At 42.8% G+C, this 26,375-nt stretch overlaps 1 long non-coding RNA gene, 3 other non-coding genes and 2 pseudogenes across 4 annotated transcripts in view; all 6 read right to left on the reverse strand.

Annotated features, from left to right (window-relative positions):
* Window positions 1-13,489, reverse strand: part of LOC140065038 (uncharacterized) — a 57,056-nt gene extending 43,567 nt beyond the window's left edge. The window contains exons 1-3 of the long non-coding RNA XR_011847851.1: window positions 13,098-13,489; window positions 6,887-7,141; window positions 857-1,111 (exon numbers count right to left, since the gene is read on the reverse strand). This is a non-coding gene — a long non-coding RNA (uncharacterized lncRNA). The remainder of the gene's footprint in view (window positions 1-856; window positions 1,112-6,886; window positions 7,142-13,097) is intronic.
* On the reverse strand, window positions 1,258-1,489 carry LOC140066338 (U2 spliceosomal RNA; annotated as a pseudogene).
* On the reverse strand, window positions 7,288-7,491 carry LOC140066317 (U2 spliceosomal RNA; annotated as a pseudogene).
* Window positions 13,490-13,498: 9 nt separating the features above from the next.
* On the reverse strand, window positions 13,499-13,690 carry LOC140066281 (U2 spliceosomal RNA). Its single transcript, XR_011848189.1, has one exon. It is a non-coding gene; the product is annotated as a U2 spliceosomal RNA (small nuclear RNA).
* Window positions 13,691-19,468: 5,778 nt separating this feature from the next.
* On the reverse strand, window positions 19,469-19,655 carry LOC140066282 (U2 spliceosomal RNA). The gene has a single exon (XR_011848190.1). It is a non-coding gene; the product is annotated as a U2 spliceosomal RNA (small nuclear RNA).
* Window positions 19,656-26,168: 6,513 nt separating this feature from the next.
* Window positions 26,169-26,360, reverse strand: LOC140066346 (U2 spliceosomal RNA). The gene has a single exon (XR_011848224.1). It is a non-coding gene; the product is annotated as a U2 spliceosomal RNA (small nuclear RNA).
* Between the last annotated feature and the right edge of the window lie 15 nt (window positions 26,361-26,375).

The raw sequence follows: 26,375 nt of genomic DNA on the forward strand, positions 1-26,375 counted from the left end.
AGTCTTGACCATCTTCCATCTTTGCGGATGATGTAAAAAAAGAAAAATAATAAAAAAAGAATAACTCCTTCTTCTTTCCTCCTCTAAGGTAAGCGACAGGCAACGGTCACGCAAAGGTTCCTCTCCTCCGGTGAATATGTTTCCCCCTCGACGTTGGATTCGTCTCCTCCTCCTTCGCCTCAGGATCCACGGCTCCACCGAAGACGACCCAGGACTCCGCTCACGCCAGCAACCGAAATCCCAGACCTAAGAGGAAAAACACCCACTACAGGTGCGACACTTGATCTCTTCCCGTTGTTTAGGGACTATTTCCCCCACCCCAAATAGCAGCAAGGGAGGTTTAGGTCCGGTAATAAAACCAAAACCGATCCTCCCAAGGCCGAGATGAGAGAGCACCCACAAACACCAAATGACTAAACCTCACACGGAAACCACAAGGCAACCACACTTGGTCTAGCCAAAAGGCCGAGAAGCGATACCGACCATAGCTCGGCCAGACCGGGCCCCCTTCTGAACTCTCAGCACTGCTCACGGAGAGGAGACACCGCCAGGAGGCAAAAAACCTACTCTGCAAGTCACACAGTCCTCTGCGTGGGGACAATTAATCTGCATAGGACCGCCCCCAACAGGCACCTCCCCCGCAAAGCAGCAGGGGGGGCCGAGCGAGCGGGCGTCGGCACTTCATCTGCCAGCCGCTACACCCTCCCCACAACAACTCTTTTGTCAAGTCAGTCTGACCGACTGCCTGCCTGACAGCTCAGAGATCACTTTTCCTTTCTCTTGACACAGCCGCTGGACGGTGTGAGGGGACAAGCACGCTCGCTCGCTCCAGCACACGCTGATAGCTACTGCTTACCTTCGCTCGTTCGCACCTTCTCAGACTGTGACTGCTAGCAGTGGAGGAGGAAGCCAAATCTCAACCTGCAGGTGTCTTCGATTCAAGTAGACGGCTCCAGACTAATCATGATCCAATTAGCTCCAATTAATTAGGCCGCCGATTAGGTCACTTTTATTTTTCCTTTTTTTTTTTTTTCCCTTTGTTCCGGGTCGGGCCCATTTAGCACCTCATCAATCAATCAATCAATCAATTAGTGAGAAGCCTTTGTTCCTCCTGCAAAAGACACAGCACACAACACACCTGAGTAGGTGACAAAGCACAAGAGCGTCGTCGACGTCACATTGCAAACTTCGGCTACATTTCTTTTCCCTTTTCCAAAGGTTTGCTATTTATTTCTCTATCTTTTTCACCAAGTTAAGAAGGGGTGCACCGGTCCTGGAGGTACTGCAATACCAGGTCAATGCGTGGAGTGGACAGAGCAAGCTCTTTTTCCATCTCCCTGTTCCAAAAATCCATTTAATATATGGTCCCCAGATAGGGGACGTATCAGATATTAAACTGATAAGAACAGATTTTTTTTTTTTTTTTTTTTTTTTTTTTTTTTTTTTTTTTTTCTCAGGTCATCTCTCAATCTCAAATAATAAAAATAGTCTCTTTTTTGTCTCGTAGGAAACATGAAACAATATCTTTATAGAGATTTTAAGATTTTCATCATTGATAAAAAAGGTAAGTAATATATATATATTTTTTATTTTTAATAATAATACTAATAATAATAATACTAATAAAAAATAAAAATATACTTTACTGAATTTTGTTCCATTTGCTTCTTCTCCATGTCTTCTCAGCAGCTTTATCTCCATAACAAATTTTGTCTCTCCAGAAGTGTAAATATAAATAACTTAAAAACAGTTTAAAACACTCATCTTGGCTTATGGTTTCTTTTTTGAAGATTAAAATATTTCTCACCTTCCACAACGCCATCTTCGCACAAGATATTGTAATCCAGGCTACTTTAAAATCTTCATTTTTGAGGTTTAAACCGTATAAAACTAAATAAAAATCCATAAAAGAAACATTTGTTAGAAGTTTTAAAAGGGTACTGACCTTCCGCCACATCCCCTGTGCAAAGCCGCAATTCCAAAAGACATGTAATGTTGTTTCACAGGATCCACAAAACTCCCTGGGGCATTGGCCACTTCTTATTAAGCCCCTCCTGTGCTGAAAGTCTTTTGTAGGGAGACAATCCTGTACAATACACCATAAAATTTCCTTTTGTGCATTTGTTAAAAATTTAAAATTAATATTTTGCCACACAGTCTCGACCATTTTGTTAGATAGATTTCCTATTGGAGAATGGGTCACTTGGCTTTCCAGTAATTTTAAAATTTTCTTGTGGTCCATTAAAATTTGTACTTCAACATGTTCCAATTTGTACAGTCTTATAATTTTTTCTAAAACCACATAATTCCCAGCTGGAACCCATCTCCACGGGGTAGATAGAGGTGCGTTAGTCCACTTGTATTTTTTGATAAAAAAGCCACAATTGTACCACATAAAATTCCTTAAGTTAAAATCAGGTCCTAAAATAGTCTTTACACACTGCGATAAAAACTTGCAATAAATGAACTTTCTAAAATCAGGAAATCCTCTTCCGCCTTTAAAAATAGATTTATACACTTCCTCCCGCCTGCATCTCTCCATCTTGCTTTTCCAGAAAAAATAAAAACATTCTCTTATAAATTTTCTTAAAACAATGTCAGGGGGAATAAAAACAGTTGAAATGTATAAAAGCATAGGTAAAATCACTTGTTTTAAAATTAAAATTTTTCCATCCATGCTTAGGCTTCTTAATTTCCAGAAGGAGAGTTTCTTCCTTACTCTCTCCAGTAGAGATTCCCAATTCTTTATACTACCGCAGTTTTCTGTAAAAACAATTCCTAAAATCTTTATTTCTTGGACCTTCTTAAAACAACAATCTTCATTTAAAATAAACTTTCCACACAATAAAATGTTTGATTTGTCCATATTTAACTTAAAACCGGCTGCTTCCTGGAACCACTGCACCACCCGAACTATCCGGTTGAGTCCCGTCATGTCCCGGGTGAGCAGGGTCACATCGTCCATATAAGCCACCAGTTTCACTGGTACGTTCTTGTTTCCTGGAATAAAAACACCTTTAATTATTTTGTCTTTTCTGATGGCATTCAGCAGCGGTTCTATTGCACATATAAATAAAATCGGTGACAAAGGGCATCCTTGTTTTACGCCACTTTTTAAAAGAACTCTTTTTGATAAAAAACCGTTGACAGATATTTTACTAAAAGCATCTTCGTATAAAATTCTAATATATTTCACAAATTTTTCTGGACATCCCATCTTCGATAAAACCTTAAATAAAAAATCATGAGACACACGGTCGTAGGCCTTTTCAAAATCCAAACTCAATACAGCCAAGTCCTGTTCTCTGTCTTTAAAATCCCATAAAATGTCTCGTACTAAAAACAATGAGTCCGTTATCTTTCTTCCTGGGACCGCACAGGTTTGGTCTCTATTGATGACAGAGGCAATTACACTTTTCATTCTGTTAGCCAGGATTTTCGCAAAGATTTTATAATCAGTGTTCAAAAGCGTTATAGGTCTCCAGTTCTTCAACTCGCTCTTATTACCTTTTTTGTATAGCAGCACGATGAGACCTTCCTTCCACGATTCGGGTAAAACACTGGTAGATAAAATTTCCTGTAAAACATCCATAAAAGCTGTATTGATTATATTCCAAAAGATTTTAAAAAATTCAATAGGAAGGCCATCACTCCCCGGTGTTTTAAGGTTTTTAAAACTTTTTATTGCACACGCCACTTCGTTGTAATCCACATCTTGTGCTAAAAAGTCATATTCGCTTTTATTAAAAGGGACATCAACTTTTTCTAAAAAAAATTCTTCCATAAAAGGGTCACTCTTTCTTTTTTCAAATAAATTAGAATAAAACTCCTCTGCTTTTTTTAATCTGCCATCCAACGATTTTTCACCATCTATTTCTTCTATTGTGTCTTTCTTACTTACTATTTTTTTAAAAAAGAAGTTGGAGCATTTCTCATCCTCCTCCAAGGCTTCCACTCTGGCGTTGAAGATGATCTCCTTTCCTCTTTCTTCCAGTTTCCTTTTGACTTCTATTTTGACTTCTTCAATTTCCTCATCGACTTGGATTCCAGAATTCTTAAATAAATAAAGACACTGTAATTTTGCAAAAAGTTTTTCATACATTCCTCTTTTCTTTTCAGCTCTTTCTTTTGCTTTCTGTATAAAAAAACTTTTACTTTTCTTTTTCACATATTCCCACCACAATAAATTATTCATAAAATCTTTTTTCTTTTCTTCCAGTTTCTTAAAAAACTCTTTAAAACTATTTAATATGTCCGGATCTTTTAAAATAGATGTGTTTAGTTTCCAGTGGGAAGATTTCTTTTTTGACTCACCATCCAGAATTAAAGTGCACTGCAGTAATTTATGGTCCGAAAACCCATTCACCTTGGTGGCAAACTCTTCTTGCTTAAAGTGCTCCGTGACAAATAAATAATCAATTCTGGATTCCACAGCGTTGTTTCTCCAAGTCATCTTATATTTTTCTTCTCTGCCACATTCCTCCCAGCAATCCCTAAAAAGAAAAATCTCCTTTACCTCTCTCAGGATCCTGGAGGATTTGTCCTTCTTTTTTTCTATGTGACAATTAAAATCTCCGCCCACAATTATCGGGTCCGGACCTACTAAAAACAGTTTTAAAATCTCCAACAATTCTATTCTTTTGTTTTTCTCAGCATGGGCATATATACAAAAACATTTAATTCTTTCTTGGTTTCTTACCACCGTCACACATAAAATTCTTCCGGGGTAGATCTCTTCCACCTTCATGATCTCCCACTCTTTTTTACACAGGAAGGCAACGCCATCACTCCTCACCTCGTTACCTCCTGAGAGAGCGAAATTCCCGGTCCAATTTTCTTTAAGGTAAGAATAGTCCAATTTTTTACCTATATTGCACTCCTGGAGAAAAATAAAATCAAAATCTTCATTTTCAAAAAAATCATATAATACTGCTCTCTTATTCCTTTTGTTAATCCCCTGAACATTCAGGGAGGCAATTTTAATCATCCTTGTTCTTTCTTTTTAGGACCATCCCCACCGTCCTGTCTAACACTTCTCTTCACCTTTTCTTTTCCTTCAGATTCTGAGGAAGATGAAGAAGAGAGTTCGCCCAGGTAAGCAGATATTCTTTTCTTACCCGGCTCTTCCTCCTCTCTTTCACTCCCACTCTCTTCACACTTTCCTCTTTTCGCAGATTTGACTTCCAATTCCATTAGTTCTTGACCACACGGAATTCCAGGAGACGCAGATGTGTCTTCTGGTGTCTCCTGTATAATCTGAGGGAGATCACTCACCATCTCTTCGATGTGGGGTAGACCGCACATCTCACTCCCAGCATCCTTTTCACCAACCACTTGATTTGCATTTTCATTAACATTTATTTTACCTGTCCCATCATCTGCTCCCGGTGTCTCTTGGGAAGTTTTGGCTGCAGATGGGGCACTCCCACTCCTCTCACCACTTTCTTCTGCCACGTCAGCTGTGGCGGACTTGTTGGGACAATCCCGTTTCTGATGTGTTTCATTCACACATTCATCACATGGCTCACAGTCTTCAGTTTTGTGGCCATATTTTTTACACGCCTTGCAAAACTGAGGCATTCCTGTAAAAAAAAGGTGTCCTCTTACCCTGTTAACATATATCACAGGTGGGGGCATCATGATAGAGCCTTCAGCGTCCTTTTTGAAGGTCACGGTGTAGATCCTTCTTCCATCCCAGACGCCAAAGTCTGTCTTTCCTTTTTTCTGTAAGACAACTTTTTCACAGAATCTAGATAAATAATTATCAACATGAAAATCAGCTAGAAAAGGACTATACATGTGAACAGTCAAAGTCCTTGATGCATACTGATATGAGGGGTATGCCTGCACTCCACGTAAAACATCAGAGTCTCTATTCTCTTCATAGGCTCTGTACGCCTTATTGCAGATCCTCACACTGTTCAGCGTTACATCATAAATACCCCGTTTCTGAAAAGACTGAACACAAACATAATCTTCTGTCTGCAGTCTCAGCAACGGGTCAAAAATTTTATCGTGTAAATACTTAAGGGTTTTTACCGTACGCTGGTCGTCCGACACGACAAAACGGATGGTATCCTTCAGAAAATATTTAGTAGAAAAAAAATCAGACTCTTCAGACCATTTGGAAGCCATAATTCTTCTCCAAATAATCTGTTTTTCTTCTTTTTTCAAAATTTAGGAAGAAGATAAACCTTTTCAATCCACAAGACAGATGTTTCTTAAATCTTGGGTATCGCCTCCTCCGGTTCGGGATTCCTCCGGTCCGTCTCCTCGCCCAGAAAACGCCACTTCTCCAGCCGCTGATCCAGTCCACGAAATCCTCCCGAACTCCAGAGTAAAAAGGTCACACTCCAGCTAGATCCATAGACACCCCCCAATAGCTGCAGGAATCTGTATAAGATCCAAGGCCGAGGGTACTGTCCTTCTCCGTGCAGGAATGTGCCTTGCCTTCCAGCTCACAACTCAGAAACTAAGTTGATCTTCGCCAAAAGGCCGAGAAGCGATACCGACCATAGCTCGGCCAGACCGGGCCCCCTTCTGAACTCTCAGCACTGCTCACGGAGAGGAGACACCGCCAGGAGGCAAAAAACCTACTCTGCAAGTCACACAGTCCTCTGCGTGGGGACAATTAATCTGCATAGGACCGCCCCCAACAGGCACCTCCCCCGCAAAGCAGCAGGGGGGGCCGAGCGAGCGGGCGTCGGCACTTCATCTGCCAGCCGCTACACCCTCCCCACAACAACTCTTTTGTCAAGTCAGTCTGACCGACTGCCTGCCTGACAGCTCAGAGATCACTTTTCCTTTCTCTTGACACAGCCGCTGGACGGTGTGAGGGGACAAGCACGCTCGCTCGCTCCAGCACACGCTGATAGCTACTGCTTACCTTCGCTCGTTCGCACCTTCTCAGACTGTGACTGCTAGCAGTGGAGGAGGAAGCCAAATCTCAACCTGCAGGTGTCTTCGATTCAAGTAGACGGCTCCAGACTAATCATGATCCAATTAGCTCCAATTAATTAGGCCGCCGATTAGGTCACTTTTATTTTTCCTTTTTTTTTTTTTTCCCTTTGTTCCGGGTCGGGCCCATTTAGCACCTCATCAATCAATCAATCAATCAATTAGTGAGAAGCCTTTGTTCCTCCTGCAAAAGACACAGCACACAACACACCTGAGTAGGTGACAAAGCACAAGAGCGTCGTCGACGTCACATTGCAAACTTCGGCTACATTTCTTTTCCCTTTTCCAAAGGTTTGCTATTTATTTCTCTATCTTTTTCACCAAGTTAAGAAGGGGTGCACCGGTCCTGGAGGTACTGCAATACCAGGTCAATGCGTGGAGTGGACAGAGCAAGCTCTTTTTCCATCTCCCTGTTCCAAAAATCCATTTAATATATGGTCCCCAGATAGGGGACGTATCAGATATTAAACTGATAAGAACAGATTTTTTTAAGTTGACTACCCGCAACCTCTACCCGAGGGGGGTAAAAACTTTATTTAGTTATAAAATCAATTTACAGACATTTTTCATAAGATACATAAAAATACAATAATATGCAGTATTCTTAAAAAAGGACAAGGTATCGCTCTCAGGTCAATCAAATCACAGAACTCCATTCGCTTAAAAACCATTTACGGCATAAAACAGGAGAAAGCTTTTTGTCTAAAAGATAGTAAAAATACATCTCTTTAAAACTAAGCTTTATTACATCTTGCGGGGTTAAAACGTCATTCTTAAAAACTAAAATGTTTCGTGCCGCCCACAACGCGATTTTGACTGAATTAGTGATCTTCCATGCCATTATTGCTTGTGATCTTGATGGGCACTCCAGCTCCCCGAAGAGGACTCCTTTTTGGCTGATTTTGTCAATTCCGGTTATCTTCTTCATGATAGGTAAAATCATAGTCCATATCTGTTGTGAAAATATGCAATCCCATAAAAAATGCGCTGATGTTTCTTCCTCTCTGCAGTTGTTCCTTGGGCATATGGCTGAGCTGGCGAATCCTCTCCGGTGCTGGAATGCCCGACATGGAAGACACTCGTGGACGGCACTCCAGGCAAGATCTTTCTGTAAATTAAAAAGGTATTTTGCATTAACATTCTTCCAAATTAATTTACACCTCTCCTCTCTAACATTTTGTATGGGGGCTATTAAAACATTTTCGATATGGTCTTTAATAAGTCTTTTATTATTTTGGAGTTCTTGCACATTTTTCCCAGATAAATTAAAAACACCCACTACTTTCTCTAAAATCCTATACGATCCAGGTAAATTAAAAGCATAGGGGGAATTTAAAACTGTCTCGAACCACCCCTGTCTACGCATAAAATACCCAGTGTTAAAACGTATAAAATAAGACCAGTAGTGAGATTTAAAAAGGCTACTAAAACAGAGACAGAAGAATTTAATCGATAAAAAAGCCTTAATATCTGGAAAACCTTTGCCCCCGTGTGACCTGGGCTTCATCACGATCTCTCTCCTCAGTTTCTCCATTCGAGAGCCCCAAAAGAAAGTAAAACATGTCCGGTTAATACATTTAAAAGTACGTTCCGTCGGGGGGAAAACCATACTTAAAAACAAGAAAATCGGCAATAAAACCATCTTGATTATTAAAATTTTCCCCTCCAACGACAGTTTACGCATGTTCCACATACAAATTTTTTGATTGACCTTCTGCGATACCAAGTCCCAGCTAAAATGTCCATCGTTGACCTCATTGAAGGAGACTCCTAAAATTTTAACAGTGTCAGACACAGGTACAGGAACGTCATGTAAAAGCATCTCTCCCACATTTAAAATACTGCTTTTACTAAAATTAACCTTAAAACCTGATGCACAACAGAAAAAATTAATTTGCTTCAGGGTCTTCTGGAGTGAGGGGGCGTCCCTACATAAAACCGTCACGTCATCCATATACCCCACTGCCTTTGCCTCCAGTCCCCCTCCGCCCGGCAGGGGGACTCCTCTGATCTGTTTGTCATTTCGTAACATACATAGAAGAGGCTCGATTGCGCATATAAAAAGCAGTGGGGACAAGGGACACCCCTGCTTCACTCCTGATTTTAAAATGACGTCCTGCGTTTTAAAACCATTTACAAGGATCTTACTCGAACAATCTTGATAAAAAGCTTTAAGAGACATTAAAAATCCCTCCGGTATACCCATCTTCTCTAAAACTTTAAAAAGATAAAAATGGGACACCCTATCAAAAGCTTTTTCGAAATCAATAGATAAAACTGCCAGTTTGCCGCCTCTGTCCTTCATATCATTGATTACATCTTTTATTAGATTCAGGTTGTCCCATACACTCCTCCCGGGGATCCCGCAGACCTGGTTACTGTGTACCACCTGGCCTACCACGCTCTTTAACCGGTTTGCACATATCTTCGCCATGATCTTGTAGTCACAATTAAGAAGCGTGATAGGCCTCCAGTTTCGGATGTCACCTTTGTCGCCCTTTTTGTGTAACAGTGACACCTCGCCCTTTTTCCAGGACCCCGGGAGAGCTTTAGATCTAAAAAGGTCACTAAAAACAGAAAAAAGATCGTCTTTTAAAATTCCATAAAAAGTGACATAAAATTCAATAGGTATACCATCGGGTCCAGGCACTTTTCCTTTTTTAAAACTTCTTATTGTCTCTAAAATCTCCTGTTCTGACACATCCTGTGATAAAAAAGACTGGGAGACAGAGTCTAAAAAACAATCAATCTCCTTCAATGAGTCACGTATAAAATCATTGTCAACTTTTTTAACATTAAAAAGATCCGCATAAAAACTATAAACCTTTTTTAAAATCCCTTCTATGTTTTTTTCTCCATCTATTTCAGGAATCAGGGTACGTTTCTCTGCGATTTTTTTAAAAAAATACCGGGAACATGTTTCGTCTTCTTCCAAGTGTTTAATCTTGGACCGGAAAATTATCTCTTTGCCTCTCTGCACCAGACACTTCGTTATCTCCCGGTGCAGATCAGCTATTTCTTTGTTCACCTGGATACCCTGATTCCTGAATTTTAAAAGGGTCTGTAGCTTGGTATTTAATTTATCATAAAAAGCTTTTTTCTCTTTTTGTTTTCTAGCCCCGGCACGCTGGAAGAAGACTCTCACCTTCTCCTTCATCATCCCCCACCAGCGCACCATAGATATTCTTGGGCTCTTCGCTCTTCGATAAAACGTATAAAAGGTAATAAAATCAGATAAAATATGCGGATCTTCTAAAAGGGAAATGTTAAGTTTCCATGCTTTTTTGGGAGAAGAAATAAAATCGTTACATTTTACTTTAAAAAGCAGTAACTTATGGTCAGATAAAATATTCACATTAAGAGAGCAACTAAAAGGCAATACCTGATAAGAGCTAAAGATAAAATCGATTCTAGAACTGCAATTGACGTTACTCCAGGTTACGCCGGCCTCTGCAGGGACATCAGGATTACATTTCATAAAAACATCCTTCAATTTAAAATCGATGACAATGTCTTTTAAAATACCTGACGTCTTATCATAATTCCTACTCGTTGCGTCGGAGAACCGGCGTTCCCCTTTTAAAATACAGTTAAAATCCCCTGCTAATAAAAGAGGTATAGAATCGTTTAAAAACAGCGGTAAAATCTCTAGCATTCTAGCTCTTTCGTTCTTTTCAACTGATCCATAAAAATTTAAAAGTTGCCATTTTACCCCATTAATAATTGCTTTAACCAATAAAATTCTCCCGGGTAAAATCTCATTAATAGCATCGATAAAAACATTTCCCTTAAATAAAATGGCCACTCCCGCGGCCCCTGACTCATTTGATCCCGACCACACGGACGGACCAAGTTTCCAGTCTCTCTCGTACTTGCGGTACTCCGTGCGGTGCGGGATGCAACACTCCTGCAGGAAGAGGACAGAGGCGGTAAAAGTAGAAAGAAAATTAAAAACGGCAGTTCTACGTATTTTTGAGTGTACACTTCTAACGTTAAAAGTAACGCCCTCCAGCTCAGCCATTCATGAAGATAAAAAGGGTATTTTTTTGGTCTTTTTACCTGAGCAGTCTCAGTCCATCGCATCGGAGGATTCGCCCGGCGTCTCCCCATCCATCCTACCAACGGACCCGACCGTCTGCATCGTGTTCGAGGAGGAGGAGTCACTCAAATTCTGAGCATCCTCATAATCTTCCTCATTGGTGACACGGAAGTCACGGACTCCACCCCAAACGCCAGACATTGGCAGCACTCCAGACTGCTCCATATTTCTTTCCGGTATTGCTCGGAATACACTGACCCCAGCTCCCGAATGCTGAGCTGGGGTTATAAGAGGGTCAGACTCTCGAGGGGCCAACGTCTCCGGAACATGGGGCCCACCGGGGTCTGCTTCATTCTCCTGAACAGGAGAAGGTGGCACTGCCACCACGGGATGCGCAGCGCCCCCGGGAGGAACCCCACTCTTGCCCTGTGCCACCTGCGAGTAAGATCTCCGCCTCTTCGCCTCTTCCGTGCCACCTGGGTCGTCCGCAGCCGCTGCGGTCCGACCCTGTGGGGCGCCAGAGGTGGAGGGCACAGTGCCATCTCCGGCAACAGCCGGAACCCCCTTACGAGGGTTTCTCCCACGCCCTTGGCCACTGCCCCTCCTTTTCTTACTCCTCTGGACACCCATAAATGGTTCGCCGCCCTCTGAGGTCTCATTAGTCTCCATTACCTCCTCCTCCTCTTTCTCCCTGGTCGGGTCCTGGGGTTGGGCATCTTCATCCTCCGACTTAGATGGACCGCTCGGTGCCTGCTCTTTGTCCGGGCAATCTGCAGAAAGGTGACCAAAAAGACCACAATTAAAACAATTCTTAGAAGTGTGACACTCGTTTGTCGGATGTTCAGAACTGCCGCACTTCCCGCAGGGTTGGCCGCAGGAGTTTGTTATATGGCCATGGGAGCGGCACTTGCGGCAATAGTCCGGCATCCCACTAATAAAAATATCCCCCGTTTTGGTCCCTACTTTAAAACGTCCAGGGGGCCACTCGTACCCTCCTGCATTACGCTTTAAAACAACTGAAAATCTGTATTTCGATGTCCATACACCTCCATCATTCAAGATTTTCCCAATAAATTTACAATTTTTGAACAAGGGACCTAGAAAAGGTAATATGTCGTAGTGGCTAGTAAATGGGCAGTACATCTTGACAACCATTATTTTTGTATCTTCAATTAAATGCTCATGAAACGTCATACCTTTCACCCTCTCATCATTACTCTTTTGGGGGACTCTTACTACGAAATCTTGGAAGACACCTTGCCGCTCAAAAGTGATATCATAAATACGTCTCTTCGGGTAGTCTTGAATTGCCAAGATTTCGGATTTTTGGATGTTATAAACTCTTCCTAGGATTTCCTCGACTAGGTATTTGCACGTAAAATTCTTCGCGGTTTCAGGAATCTTCAACCGAACGGTGTTCCGGATCCGGGCATAAGCTGGAACTTCCTCCGGATCATCCATGGTGATGTTGGTGAAAATTAGCTTCGTTACACTAAATGTAACTAATGCTATGGCTCCCACTCGGCCCGAAGGCCTTCCGTGGGTAAAAGGGGATCGCTACTCTACCTGGCAGTGGGCCCACCCCCCTATAGCAGCAACGAACTTAAGCCCAACGAAGGGCGATGTCCGAAGGCCGAGGGGTGGGGTTGCCAGGCACCTGCAAAAGCAAAAACCTATTGACCAAGTATATCCCTATACTTAGCCAAAAGGCCGAGAAGCGATACCGACCATAGCTCGGCCAGACCGGGCCCCCTTCTGAACTCTCAGCACTGCTCACGGAGAGGAGACACCGCCAGGAGGCAAAAAACCTACTCTGCAAGTCACACAGTCCTCTGCGTGGGGACAATTAATCTGCATAGGACCGCCCCCAACAGGCACCTCCCCCGCAAAGCAGCAGGGGGGGCCGAGCGAGCGGGCGTCGGCACTTCATCTGCCAGCCGCTACACCCTCCCCACAACAACTCTTTTGTCAAGTCAGTCTGACCGACTGCCTGCCTGACAGCTCAGAGATCACTTTTCCTTTCTCTTGACACAGCCGCTGGACGGTGTGAGGGGACAAGCACGCTCGCTCGCTCCAGCACACGCTGATAGCTACTGCTTACCTTCGCTCGTTCGCACCTTCTCAGACTGTGACTGCTAGCAGTGGAGGAGGAAGCCAAATCTCAACCTGCAGGTGTCTTCGATTCAAGTAGACGGCTCCAGACTAATCATGATCCAATTAGCTCCAATTAATTAGGCCGCCGATTAGGTCACTTTTATTTTTCCTTTTTTTTTTTTTTCCCTTTGTTCCGGGTCGGGCCCATTTAGCACCTCATCAATCAATCAATCAATCAATTAGTGAGAAGCCTTTGTTCCTCCTGCAAAAGACACAGCACACAACACACCTGAGTAGGTGACAAAGCACAAGAGCGTCGTCGACGTCACATTGCAAACTTCGGCTACATTTCTTTTCCCTTTTCCAAAGGTTTGCTATTTATTTCTCTATCTTTTTCACCAAGTTAAGAAGGGGTGCACCGGTCCTGGAGGTACTGCAATACCAGGTCAATGCGTGGAGTGGACAGAGCAAGCTCTTTTTCCATCTCCCTGTTCCAAAAATCCATTTAATATATGGTCCCCAGATAGGGGACGTATCAGATATTAAACTGATAAGAACAGATTTTTTTTTTTTTTTTTTTTTTCCTTTCAGAAAGGGTAACAAAAAGCTTCCAACGTGTCACCGTCTCATGAAAAACTCCTTACTCCAGCATGATGCTTCAAGGAAATATTTTCAGAGACCCTTTCATCACCAAGGCATGCACTTTTTATTTACATATATATACAATATTTACATAATTCACTAGGTCAAGACAATGAAAAAAACCAAGGCCTTAGTAACAAACAAAAAGATAAATCAAATTCCCACCCATTCTTTCCATTTCTTCGTTTTCCACACACCCTCTGCATCAAATCCCATTCTCTTTTTATCCTTCAAATACACGACATACATCTTCCCCAAAATCATTCTGACACACACATCCTCACTTAGTTCCGTTCTTTTGAAAATATACAGGTTTCTTGCACTCCACAAAACTTCTTTAATACATGATAACATAATCCACAGCACTCTTTCTCTCTCCCTACCCAGCACACATACTCCAAACATAAATATCTCAAATGATAAAAACCTTATTCCAGTCAACTCTTTACACAATCTTCCAATCTTCTTCAAAATATTCCTAGAAAAATAACAATTCCATAACACATGAATTACATTTTCACAACCCCTACATTCGCTCCTAGGACATTCTTCCTTCTTACATACTCCTCTCAACCTCTGAAATTCCCTAACGGGTAACGCATTATGTAAACTCATCCAAACAACCTCCCTCTGTTTATTTGTCACTCCATCCATATTAATTTTTTCCCAAACTTTTCTCGTCTCTTCACCACGCACCCCCGCAATTTCACACATATTTTCTTTACTTTCAATCACACTCATAACCATCCTTTTGTTCCTTAATTCATCCACACTCAACTTCTCCAACTCATATTTTCTAACAAAATCAAAAATCCACTCATACCATTTTGCACACTTAAACGTAAAAGGTTTCCTCACCTCCATCTCGTACCACTTCAATCTTGCAAACTTTCGCCCACTTACATACTTACACATACATGCTAATTTCGTATTCCCTTTCAACACACCCAAAACAAAAGCAATCATATTCACACCAAAATATACTTCAAGTTTAGGAAATCCTAAACCACCCTTCTCTTTCCTTTTCATCACATTCTCACGTTTCACTTTCTCCATTTTTGACCCCCAAAAGAAAACAAATAACATCCTCTGTAAAATCCTCATTCTATTATAATTTGGTGGAAACACAAAAACCAGATACAAAAAAATAGGTAACACTATACTCTTAATAATTAAAATTTTCCCCAATAATGACAAACTTCTCATTCTCCAAAAACATAATTTACGGTCCACTCTCTCTACCACATCGTCCCAACTCTCATTCCCATCCAAACTATCTTCAAACTTTACACCCAAAATTTTAATACTCTTCTCAACACAGCTAACACCTACATCCTTACTCACACTACCAGATCCAAACAACTTACACTCAGTTTTCTCCCAATTCACACTAAACGCAGACGCCCCACAAAACAATGCTACTAACAACTTTACACGCCGCACTCCACATTCAGACTCACATATCGTACAAACATCATCCATGTAACCTGACACTTTCAGACATCTCCCATCACCCCCAGGAACTTGAATACCCTTCACCAATTTATCACCTTTAATGAGACATAACAGTGGTTCCATCGCACATACGAAGACAATTGGTGAAAGTGGACACCCTTGACGAACACCAGACAATACATTAACCTTATTAGACAATATCCCATTCACCAAAATTTTACTAAAAATATCAATATATAAACTACGAATTCTTAAAACAAATTCACCTGGAAAACCTAATTTAATTAAAACACCAAACAAAAAATCGTGCGCTAGACGGTCATATGCCTTTTCAAAATCTAATGTCATTACATACACATCCTTCCTTCTTTCTCTACATTCCCATAACACATCTCTCAACACACACAGACTCTCTTGCACTCTCCTACCAGGCACTGCACAATACTGTTCTTCACTCACCACATTCTTAATCACACCTTTCATCCTGTCTGCCAAAATTTTGGCATAAATTTTATAGTCAACATTCAATAAACTTATAGGTCTCCAATTCTTCAAACACATCAAATCACCTTTTTTCGGAACTAAAACTATAATACCACCTTTCATACTTTCAGCCAAACACACATTCTTCCACATGTATCTGCACACTTCCAACACATCCTTACCCACAATCCCCCACATACATCTAAAAAATTCAACTGGCAGCCCATCCTCTCCTGGGGTTTTACCCAATTTCATACTCATAATAATCTTCCATATCTCATTCATCGTAATTTCTTGCAATAAATCACCCTTACTTTCTACATCCACTCTATCCTCTAATACACTTAACACCTCAGACTCTAAACACTCATCCCTCCATTTCTTAGAAAACAAAGTACTATAGAACTTCTCAACCTCACTCATAACTTCTTTTGATTCCTCCCCATTCTCATTCACAACCACATTCAAACTAACTTTACTTGAACACACTTTCTTAAAGAAAAACCTTGTACATTTCTCATCCAACTCCATCTTCTCCACTTTCGACCTAAAAATAATCCCTTTCCCTCTTTCAGCCAAAAACTTCCGAATTTCCTTTCTTACTACACATAAGTCATTCTCAACATCTTCACCCCACTCACGCAACATATACAAAAACCGTAATCTTTCATTCAACATTATAAACTTTTGTCTTTTCTCCGCAGCCCTACGCCTACCCAATTTTTTGAAAAAAATTCTTGTTTTTTGCTTAACAAATTCCCACCATTCCAAAATATTTTCATACTCACTTTTACAACACTCCCACTTTTTATAACACCTTGCATACATTTCCCACACATCCTTTCCCTCTAACAAACATACATTTAATTTCCATACCCCCCGCCCATACATACTCACATTTGCAACATTTATACTACACAAAATTGATTCATGATCTGAAAATAACACCGGTTTTTGACTGTACTGCAAAGAAAGAAAAACATTTGACACAAAACAATAATCAATTTTTGAATGACAATTCCCTCTGTCAGCATGATATGTCATTAAATTAACACCACATTTCTTCTGTGTATCCTGTAAATTAAAATCAATAACAATTTCTTTCAACATTTTTCCAGATGCATCAATATCCTCCCCATCTACGCTGCAATTAAAATCCCCCACAAGAACCAATGGCATTTTACCTGGTAAGTATGACTTTATTTTATCAAACAACATTATTCTTTCATTCTTATTCACCGACGCGTACACATTAAATATTCTGAATTTTATCCCAAAGGACTCACACACCACCACCATACATCTCCCCTCTTCAATTATAACATAATGATCTACAGACACCCTATCACCCTTAAACAAAAAACCCACCCCACTATTCTTGTTGTCAAATCCACTCGACCATAACATCCTCCCGTGCCCCCATTCATTCTCACTTACAACCTCTCTCAAACCACACTCCTGTAGACAAAAAATATCGGCCTTTTCTTGACCTAGGAATTCGAAAATTGACATTCTTCGGCTTGCAGACTTAATACTTCTCACATTTTGAGAATATATTGCTACAGCCATAAAAAGGAAAAAAGGAATCAAAAAAAATACTTAAACTCAAGACTAAATTCAGGGTCCATGAATCTTTTTGCCACCGACCACAAATCAATTAGCCTCTTGCGTCGTCTTCTTAACTCAGTCGCCGGGCGAACAGCCCTCACCTGTCTTACTCTTCTTAGCCCTACTTTCGTAGGCCATCCTTTGTGGATGCGGGGAAGATCCATCGTCGCTATCAGATATTTTAGACCCACCACCCTCCCTTTTACACGAGTTAGTCTCTCCAGACATAAAAAGACTAATGTTCTCAGCATCTGACGAATGCACAGGGCTTTCCACATCAGAGATCATGTATTCCGAATCATCTTCCAATGCTGCTTCATTTTGTACCTGCATTTTCTCCTTTTCCTCTTCCTTCTCCATTCTTGCAAGCTCTTTCCGCATTTCTTCTGCTGCCATTTTAGCATCTGCAGCAGCTTTAGCTTTTGCTGCTTCCTCTTTTTCTCTCCGTCTTTCTTCTGCCCATTCGGCTTCTCTCTTCTTTAGATTTTCCTCAAATTCTCTGTTTCTTTTCTCCATTTCCTCCTTCTCCTCCTCCCTCCTCCTCTTCAAATCAGGGCAGTCCTTATAAAGGTGTTGCGAACTACCACACAAATCACACTTTCTCCCAACGTTACAACTTCCGGCCTCATGACCTGGTGTCTTACACACCTTACATACCAACTCGTGCGGACAACTCTCCTGCACGTGCCCAAAGCTGTAGCACTTCCTACAGTATGTCGGTCGACCAATATACATAAAGTATCCGCGGTAGCCTCCCACCGAGAAATTGGTTGGAGGGTGCATGAAACCCCCTACTGCACTTGGGTCTGGCTTAAATCGCACATAGTAGCGAATCTTGCAAATATAAAGACCCAAGTCATTCCTTACCAGCTCACCCCCTCTGATAGTCTGACAAAATGTACTCAAGTATCTTGTTATCACGTCAACAGGGGTGAAGGGGTCGTACACATGTACAGTCACCGCTTTCTCAATGATACTAAACATAGGTCTTACTCTTACTCCGCACATCATGGGGCTTGAAGAGAAGGCCATCAATTTCTCATAAGCATCCAGACAAAAACCATATTGGACAAAAGTTACTTCATGCCTACCTTGGTTTCGATAAGAATTAAGACTGTGAATGTGTTCCTTAAGAACACCCAATGTATCCATTAGAATGTCTCTCACCAGATAATGATAGTCGTTCTTCACGGTGTCTGCCGGGTTTACCTCCAAACTGATCGTGTTCTTTCTTCCTTCCATCACCTCTAGGTCCAAAAACGCTGCCAACCGCACGGGTCACAGAAAAAGGATTCCTTCGCTCCAAAGAAAAGGCCTCCAAGGGGTGTCCTCCAGGACGACGCCCTCTCGACTCCTGACTCCGTCCGGACAAGCCTTGATCGGAGCCAAAAGGCCGAGAAGCGATACCGACCATAGCTCGCCCAGACCGGGCCCCCTTCAGAACTCTCAGCACTGCTCACGGAGAGGAGACACCGCCAGGAGGCGAAAAACCTGCTCTGCAAGTCACACAGTCCTCTGCGTGGGGACAATTAATCTGCATAGGACCGCCCCCAACAGGCACCTCCCCCGCAAAGCAGCAGGGGGGCCGAGCGAGCGGGCGTCTGCACTTCATCTGCCAGCCGCCCGCCGCTACACCCTCCCCACAACAACTCTTTTGTCAAGTCAGTCTGACCGACTGACTGCCTGCCTGCCTGACGGCTCAGAGATCACTTTTCCTTTCTCTTGACACAGCCGCTGGACGGTGTGAGGGGACAAGCACGCTCGCTCCAGCACACGCTGATAGCTACAGCTTACCTTCGGTCGTTCGCACCTTCTCAGACTGTGACTGCTAGCAGTGGAGGAGGAAGCAGCCAAATCTCAACCTGCAGGTGTCTTCGATTCAAGTAGACGGCCGGCTCCAGACTAATCATGATCCAATTAGCTCCAATTAATTAGGCCGCCGATTAGGTCACTTTTATTTTTCCTTTTTTTTTTTTTTTCCTTTGTTCCGGGTCGGGCCCATTTTGCACCTCATTAATCAATTAGTGAGAAGCCTTTGTTCCTCCTGCAAAAGACACAGCACACAACACACCTGAGTAGGTGACAAAGCACAAGAGCGTCGTCGACGTCACATTGCAAACTTCGGCTCCATTTCTTTTCCCTTTTCCAAAGTTTTGCTATTTATTTCTCTATCTTTTTCACCAAGTTAAGAAGGGGTGCACCGGTCCTGGAGGTACTGCAATACCAGGTCAATGCGTGGAGTGGACAGAGCAAGCTCTTTTTCCATCTCCCTGTTCCAAAAATCCATTTAATATATGGTCCCCAGATAGGGGACGTATCAGATATTAAACTGATAAGAACAGATGAGGTTTAAACATCTTTATTGTACAGAAAATATGAACAGGGTTTTTTACAGAAAGTAAACATTCGACTGATTATCATAAAACTTGGGATTTCGGTATATAAGAGATACAAAGATATTACATCCAGCATAAGGAGTAAAAACACACAATAAAACATTAAAATATATTTACAGAATAAGTGTGTTCCAAAGTGCAATATTCCATGTGGTTTTAGCCTCTTTTATTCCAACATTTTTAACATCTCTTAAAAAATAAATGTGCATTTCACTAAAACCAAGTTTAATACAGTCGATTGCGCTTAAAAGTTCTCTTTTAAAAAGTAAAATGTTTCTGCATTTCCACAAGGCATTTTTAAAACAATTTATTATCATCCAACAGGTCATTTGTTTTTTAAAATCAGGACATTTGAAAAGGCCATAAAACACATAAAAATGATTAAAATCATTTAAACCACAAGTCCATTTTAAAAGAGGTCCGACCCTCCTCCAAACTTCCTGCGCATATGGGCAGTTCCAAAAAAGGTGCAGCACGGTTTCATCATGGGCACAACTCCTCCTTGGGCACCTGGCACACGCCACCAGGCCTCTTCTATGCTGGAATTCACGGGTTGGGAGGCACTGGTGGACGATTGCCCAGGCGAGGTCCTTATGCACGTTTGCCAGGAATTTACCAAAAACGTTCCTCCACACCAGTTTGGACCTCGCCGTAGAGAAGTTGGCCACTGCCACGGTGTCTTCGTTCCTCCTAGCAAAGATAGACACCTTTTTCTGGTCTCCCAAAAGGCTCGGATCCGCTTCACTCAATTTCAGCTGTCTTATAGTTCTTTCCAGTACTGTGTAATGTTTAGGGGGACACAAAAGCGCAGGAGAGTTCAGAGGGAGCCGGAACCATCTTCTAAAAACCATTCCTGCAGCATACTTTAAAAAGCAGCTAAAAGGACTGTTGGATGTAAAACACCTAAAACAGAAACAGAAAAATTTGATATAAAAAAACGTATAAAAATCAGGGATGTCTCGACCACCATTAAAATTGCTCTTGTATAAAATCTCTCTACGCAGTTTTTCCATTTTTGAATTCCACAGAAATCTAAAACACAGTTTGGCAAGCTTACGGATATAAAGATAAGATGGGGGGAACACCATTGCGACAAATAGCATAATAGGCAATAAAACAGACTTTATAATTAAGATTTTCCCCACCATCGATAGATTCCTGAGTTTCCATAGAGAGATCTTTTTCTCCATCCTGTCTATAGCTGAATCCCAACTAACAAGACCATCGTTTGCATAATTAAAAACCAAACCTAAAATCTTAATGCTATCCTGCTGCATAACGACTCCTGGTATTATAGAGGTATCCCAGGAGCCAAAATAAAAACAGTCACTTTTGTCAACATTAAGCTTAAAACCTGAGGCCATGCAAAAAAAGTCGGTGTTCCTCAGGGCCCTCCTCATGGACGGGGAGTCCGGGCAGAGGATTGTCACATCATCCATGTAACTCACGGTTTTTACCCGGACTCCACCGCCACCGGGAACTGGAATGCCACGCACAACTTTATCTTTCCTGAGGAGGGCCAGCAGGGGTTCAATGGCGCAGATGAAGAGGAGCGGAGAGAGTGGGCACCCCTGCTTAACACCTGATAAAAGAGGAACACCTTTGGTTAAAAACCCGTTGACGGAAATGCAGCTAAAACATGATTTGTATAAAAGATGGATAACATTTAAAATTTTTCCAGGAAAGGCCAGTTTTCTTAAAACTTTAAAAAGATATAAATGGGATACCCGGTCGAAGGCCTTCTCAAAATCTAAGGATAAAATGGCTAAGGTTTGACCTCTATCTTTAAAATACCAAATAATATCCCTTAAAAGATTAAGACCTTCAGCTATAGACCTGCCAGGTACCCCACATACCTGGTCAGGATGGATACACTTAGCAATAAAAGGTTTGAAACGTAAGGCTAAAATTTTTGCTAAAACTTTATAGTCTACGTTTAACAAGGTGATAGGTCTCCAGTTTTTTAAAAGAGTAGCATCCCCCTTTTTAAAAAGCAAAGAAACAATACCCTTTCTCCACGAGGGAGGAAGTTCCTGTACATAAAAAACCTCTTTGTACATTAAAAGCATGTCATTTTTTAAAATCTCCCAGAAAGCTAGATAAAATTCTATTGGCAGACCATCTTCTCCAGGCGCCTTACCAGGGGAAAAACTTTTGAAAACCAAAAAAAGTTCTTCTAAATTGATGTCCCGGGATAAAATCTCACCATCTAAAACATCTAACTTAAAATCAAGGGAGTTAATAGCATAATCCATAAAAGACATGTCCACTTCTTTTTCATTAAAAAGTACAGAATAAAAATTAAAAGCAGTATCTAACATATCAGGGAGAGAAGTGTACCCTTCAAGATTCGTTATGGCCTCTTTTTTCTTCTCCATGGTTTTCTTAAAAAAGAACCGGGAGCACTTCTCCCCCTCCTCCAAATTTTGAACATGGGAATTAAAAATAATTTGCTTGCCTCTTTCATCTAGAGCGTCTTTTATGTCAGCTTTTGCTTTTAAAATGTGCTCCTCCATATCTAAACCAGCCTCTTGTAATTTAAAAAGAACATGCAGCTTTTTATTTAAAAGATAAAACCAATGTCTTTTTCCCTTTGCCTTCCTCTTGCCTGCCTTTAAAAAGAAGTTTCTGATCTTAGGTTTTGTCTCCTCCCACCAGTCCAGGAGGGAGACATTAGGGGTCCGTTTTGACTGTAAAAAAAGGTAAAAATTTGTAAAATCTCTCCTAAGGAGGTGATCATCAAGGAGAGAGACATTCAATCTCCACGGACCCCTTCCAATTTTTTGCTCCCCTTCAAATTCTAAAATAAAAGAGAGGAGCTTATGATCTGAAAACACATTCTCTAAAAGAGCTCCTCTCTTAGGGGTAAAAACATCAGAACAGAATAAAAAATCGATTCTGGAGCTCACACTTCCATTGGTCCAGGTGGGGCCAGGATCCGCCGGCAAGAGGAGTTTCCAGCAATCTAAAAGAGAAAAATCGGTAATAAAATTATTAAGCAGGCAAGAGGTACGGTCTTTTCGATTAAAATTCCCACCCTGCCGGCTTTCACCCATACGTATACAATTAAAATCACCACCAACCAGCAGGGGGCCAGACCCAACACAAAACAAAGGTAAAATTTCTAATAGCTCTGCACGTTCGTTCTTGTCTGGGGAGGAATACACACATACAATACGCATAAAATGACTGTTAAAATTTACATGGGTTAAAATAGCTCTGCCGGGTATGATCTCAGTCACTGAAAGTATCCTCGTAAAACGACCACGGCAGAGCATACCCACCCCCGCAGAGCGACATTCGTTGGAACCGGACCACACAGACGGGCCAAGTTTCCAATCTTCTTTAAGATCTGTGTAGTCCATGTCGCTGGAGATTCCGCATTCCTGTAGCAAACAGAAGTCAAAGTCTAAGGACTCTAAAAAGGAAAACAAAGCCGCCCTTCTAATAGGGCTCTTTAGGGACCTCGCATTCAACGAGGCAATCTTAACTGGGACAACCATTTAAGGTGATTCAAGTCCGGAGGAAGAATCCAACTCAGAAATGTGCTGCGAATCGGAAGTTGCCACGTCCGGAACCGAGCTATCTTTGATGTTCCGCGGATCCGAGCCGGAGCAGAAGGGGGATATGGCTAGTTCTCCTCCCAACCTTGTGGCCGCCTTCCTCAACACATTAGGCTGGTCTTCTTCCCTTTGCCTCTTTGCAGACTGACTGAGATCCATATTCTCGGTACTCTGATCACCAGCCATCTGGGGGGCCTGGACCACCCCGTCGCTACCAACTCTAGGTGGAGTTGGAGCTGGAGGAGCAGGACAAGTGTCCAAGCCCCACGAGGTCCCTTCCTTAGACCGACCTGCTTGCTTGGTGCCCTTTGTAGCCATCGCCTCTCTCGTCACGCTGGAGGTATCTGGCATAGGGCCACCACTCAGCCCACCCAGGCTAGGGGATATGCCCATCTCTGCAGCAACTTCCTTAGATGGTACAGGAGTCTGCCGCTCAGGGTCCGTCCCTTTTGACTTCTTGGCCCCTCCCCTATTAGTATAGCCAACAGGGGAAGGCTCAGTCCTAGCCTGAAAGTGGGGGTCACTTTTCGCCACCTTTTGAAGCAACCCGGGATTGTGCTGCTTGGGGCGAGAGACTGACTTTGGTCCGAAAGAACCACGTCTAGTCTCAGCCCCAGATACCATACCGGAGCCACCTGGCAAGCCAGGCGGCTCAGCAGACACAAACCCTGTTGAGACAGGAGCCTTCATTTGGTTCAGGGAACCGCTCCCTGAACCTTCTGGCTTAGCGGAATCTCCCTGGCCTCCCTCCGTGGCCGTGACTGGCCTGGGGTTCCCAGGAACTTCCCCTGGGACATCCCCAGCCACATCACTCCTGCCACTCCTGCCACTCGAGAGGGAGGCCTCAAGTCTGCGGGGGCAGTCTTTAAAAACGTGCCCACTCTCTCCACATAGGTTGCAGACCCAGTCCGATTTGCACGCTGCTCTTGCATGGCCCTTAGAACCGCACTTGTTACAGAAGATCTGCTGACCTTCAGTGCAGTCTTCACGCAGGTGCCCATAACGTCTGCAACCTCTACAGTATCGTGGCATCTGACGATAAAACAACACGCCTCTATATTTCCCGACCGCAAAAGCTTGCGGCGGGTGCAAGAGTCCACCTGGGCCCTCCCCCTCTCGGAGTGTAACCAGGGCACGCCATTTCCCATTCCAGAAACCCGCACTGTTTTTCATCTTCTCAAAGGTAAATACCTTACAGTATCTGGAAAGGAAGGCGTGTAGATCGTCTCCTCTTGCAAAGGGGCTATAGGTGAACAACGTGATCACCACTTTCTCAGCCCCGTAAAGGAAAGTAAAGTCAAGACCATCGAGTCTTGGGTCATCATGACCTTGGGATCGCAGGTACTCGTGGATGTTATCACAAGATGACTTTTGCATAAAGGTTACGGTGTATCTCCCGTAACCTTGTTGGTCTCGAAGACACAAAATGTCATCATGTTTTAAGGAGAATGCGCCCAGTAGGACCTCCTTTGCGACAAAGGCAAGGTCCTTTTCTGCCCTGTAGCTCTCCTGTACCTGGATACGGATGGAACTATCCAGAGGATCGCTACTATCAAAGGAAAACGACATCGGCATGATGGAAAGAATAGCCGCCTTCCGCCCACCTATATATGTAGGAGGACGAGTCCCGCTCTATTGCCAGGACCGCAACAATGAGGTTTTTTATTGGCAAGGTTCCACTGCCTAACACACTCCAAGTTGTTCCAGGAAGGCTACACCCTTATAGCAGCAAGGAGAAACAAACCCAATAAGTATCAGGTCCGTTCCCCAAGGCCAAGGAGAGCTACCTAGAGTGCCCAGAAGGTAGGTCTATCGAACACCAAGGTGTCACCTGACCCACCTATCAAGGCCCAGGAGCGGTCTCACAGATAACCCGCCTAGGCTTTAACAAAGCCTCCAAGAATTCCGCAACTCAGAGCTTCAAAAAGCACTGTAGTACACTCGCCCGGTTACCCAGGAAGTGCGATCGCAACTCAACCTAGAGCTACCGCCTCTCCCCTATAGCAGCATGAGGGTTAAGGTCTGGAACCAGACCGATCCCTCAAGGCCGAGGATTGGCTACCCAGGATAACCCTTCAGCTTTCAAATCAAGAACAAAATCCAAAGACTCTGCACTTGATCTTCAGCCAAAAGGCCGAGAAGCGATACCGACCATAGCTCGCCCAGACCGGGCCCCCTTCAGAACTCTCAGCACTGCTCACGGAGAGGAGACACCGCCAGGAGGCGAAAAACCTGCTCTGCAAGTCACACAGTCCTCTGCGTGGGGACAATTAATCTGCATAGGACCGCCCCCAACAGGCACCTCCCCCGCAAAGCAGCAGGGGGGCCGAGCGAGCGGGCGTCTGCACTTCATCTGCCAGCCGCCCGCCGCTACACCCTCCCCACAACAACTCTTTTGTCAAGTCAGTCTGACCGACTGACTGCCTGCCTGCCTGACGGCTCAGAGATCACTTTTCCTTTCTCTTGACACAGCCGCTGGACGGTGTGAGGGGACAAGCACGCTCGCTCCAGCACACGCTGATAGCTACAGCTTACCTTCGGTCGTTCGCACCTTCTCAGACTGTGACTGCTAGCAGTGGAGGAGGAAGCAGCCAAATCTCAACCTGCAGGTGTCTTCGATTCAAGTAGACGGCCGGCTCCAGACTAATCATGATCCAATTAGCTCCAATTAATTAGGCCGCCGATTAGGTCACTTTTATTTTTCCTTTTTTTTTTTTTTTCCTTTGTTCCGGGTCGGGCCCATTTTGCACCTCATTAATCAATTAGTGAGAAGCCTTTGTTCCTCCTGCAAAAGACACAGCACACAACACACCTGAGTAGGTGACAAAGCACAAGAGCGTCGTCGACGTCACATTGCAAACTTCGGCTCCATTTCTTTTCCCTTTTCCAAAGTTTTGCTATTTATTTCTCTATCTTTTTCACCAAGTTAAGAAGGGGTGCACCGGTCCTGGAGGTACTGCAATACCAGGTCAATGCGTGGAGTGGACAGAGCAAGCTCTTTTTCCATCTCCCTGTTCCAAAAATCCATTTAATATATGGTCCCCAGATAGGGGACGTATCAGATATTAAACTGATAAGAACAGATTTTTTTTTTTTTTTTTTTTTTTTTTTTTTTTATTCTTTTTTGTTCCTTTTTTT

Source organism: Engystomops pustulosus, chromosome 6, assembly GCF_040894005.1.
Source record: "Engystomops pustulosus chromosome 6, aEngPut4.maternal, whole genome shotgun sequence".
NCBI classification, from domain to species: domain Eukaryota; kingdom Metazoa; phylum Chordata; class Amphibia; order Anura; family Leptodactylidae; genus Engystomops; species Engystomops pustulosus.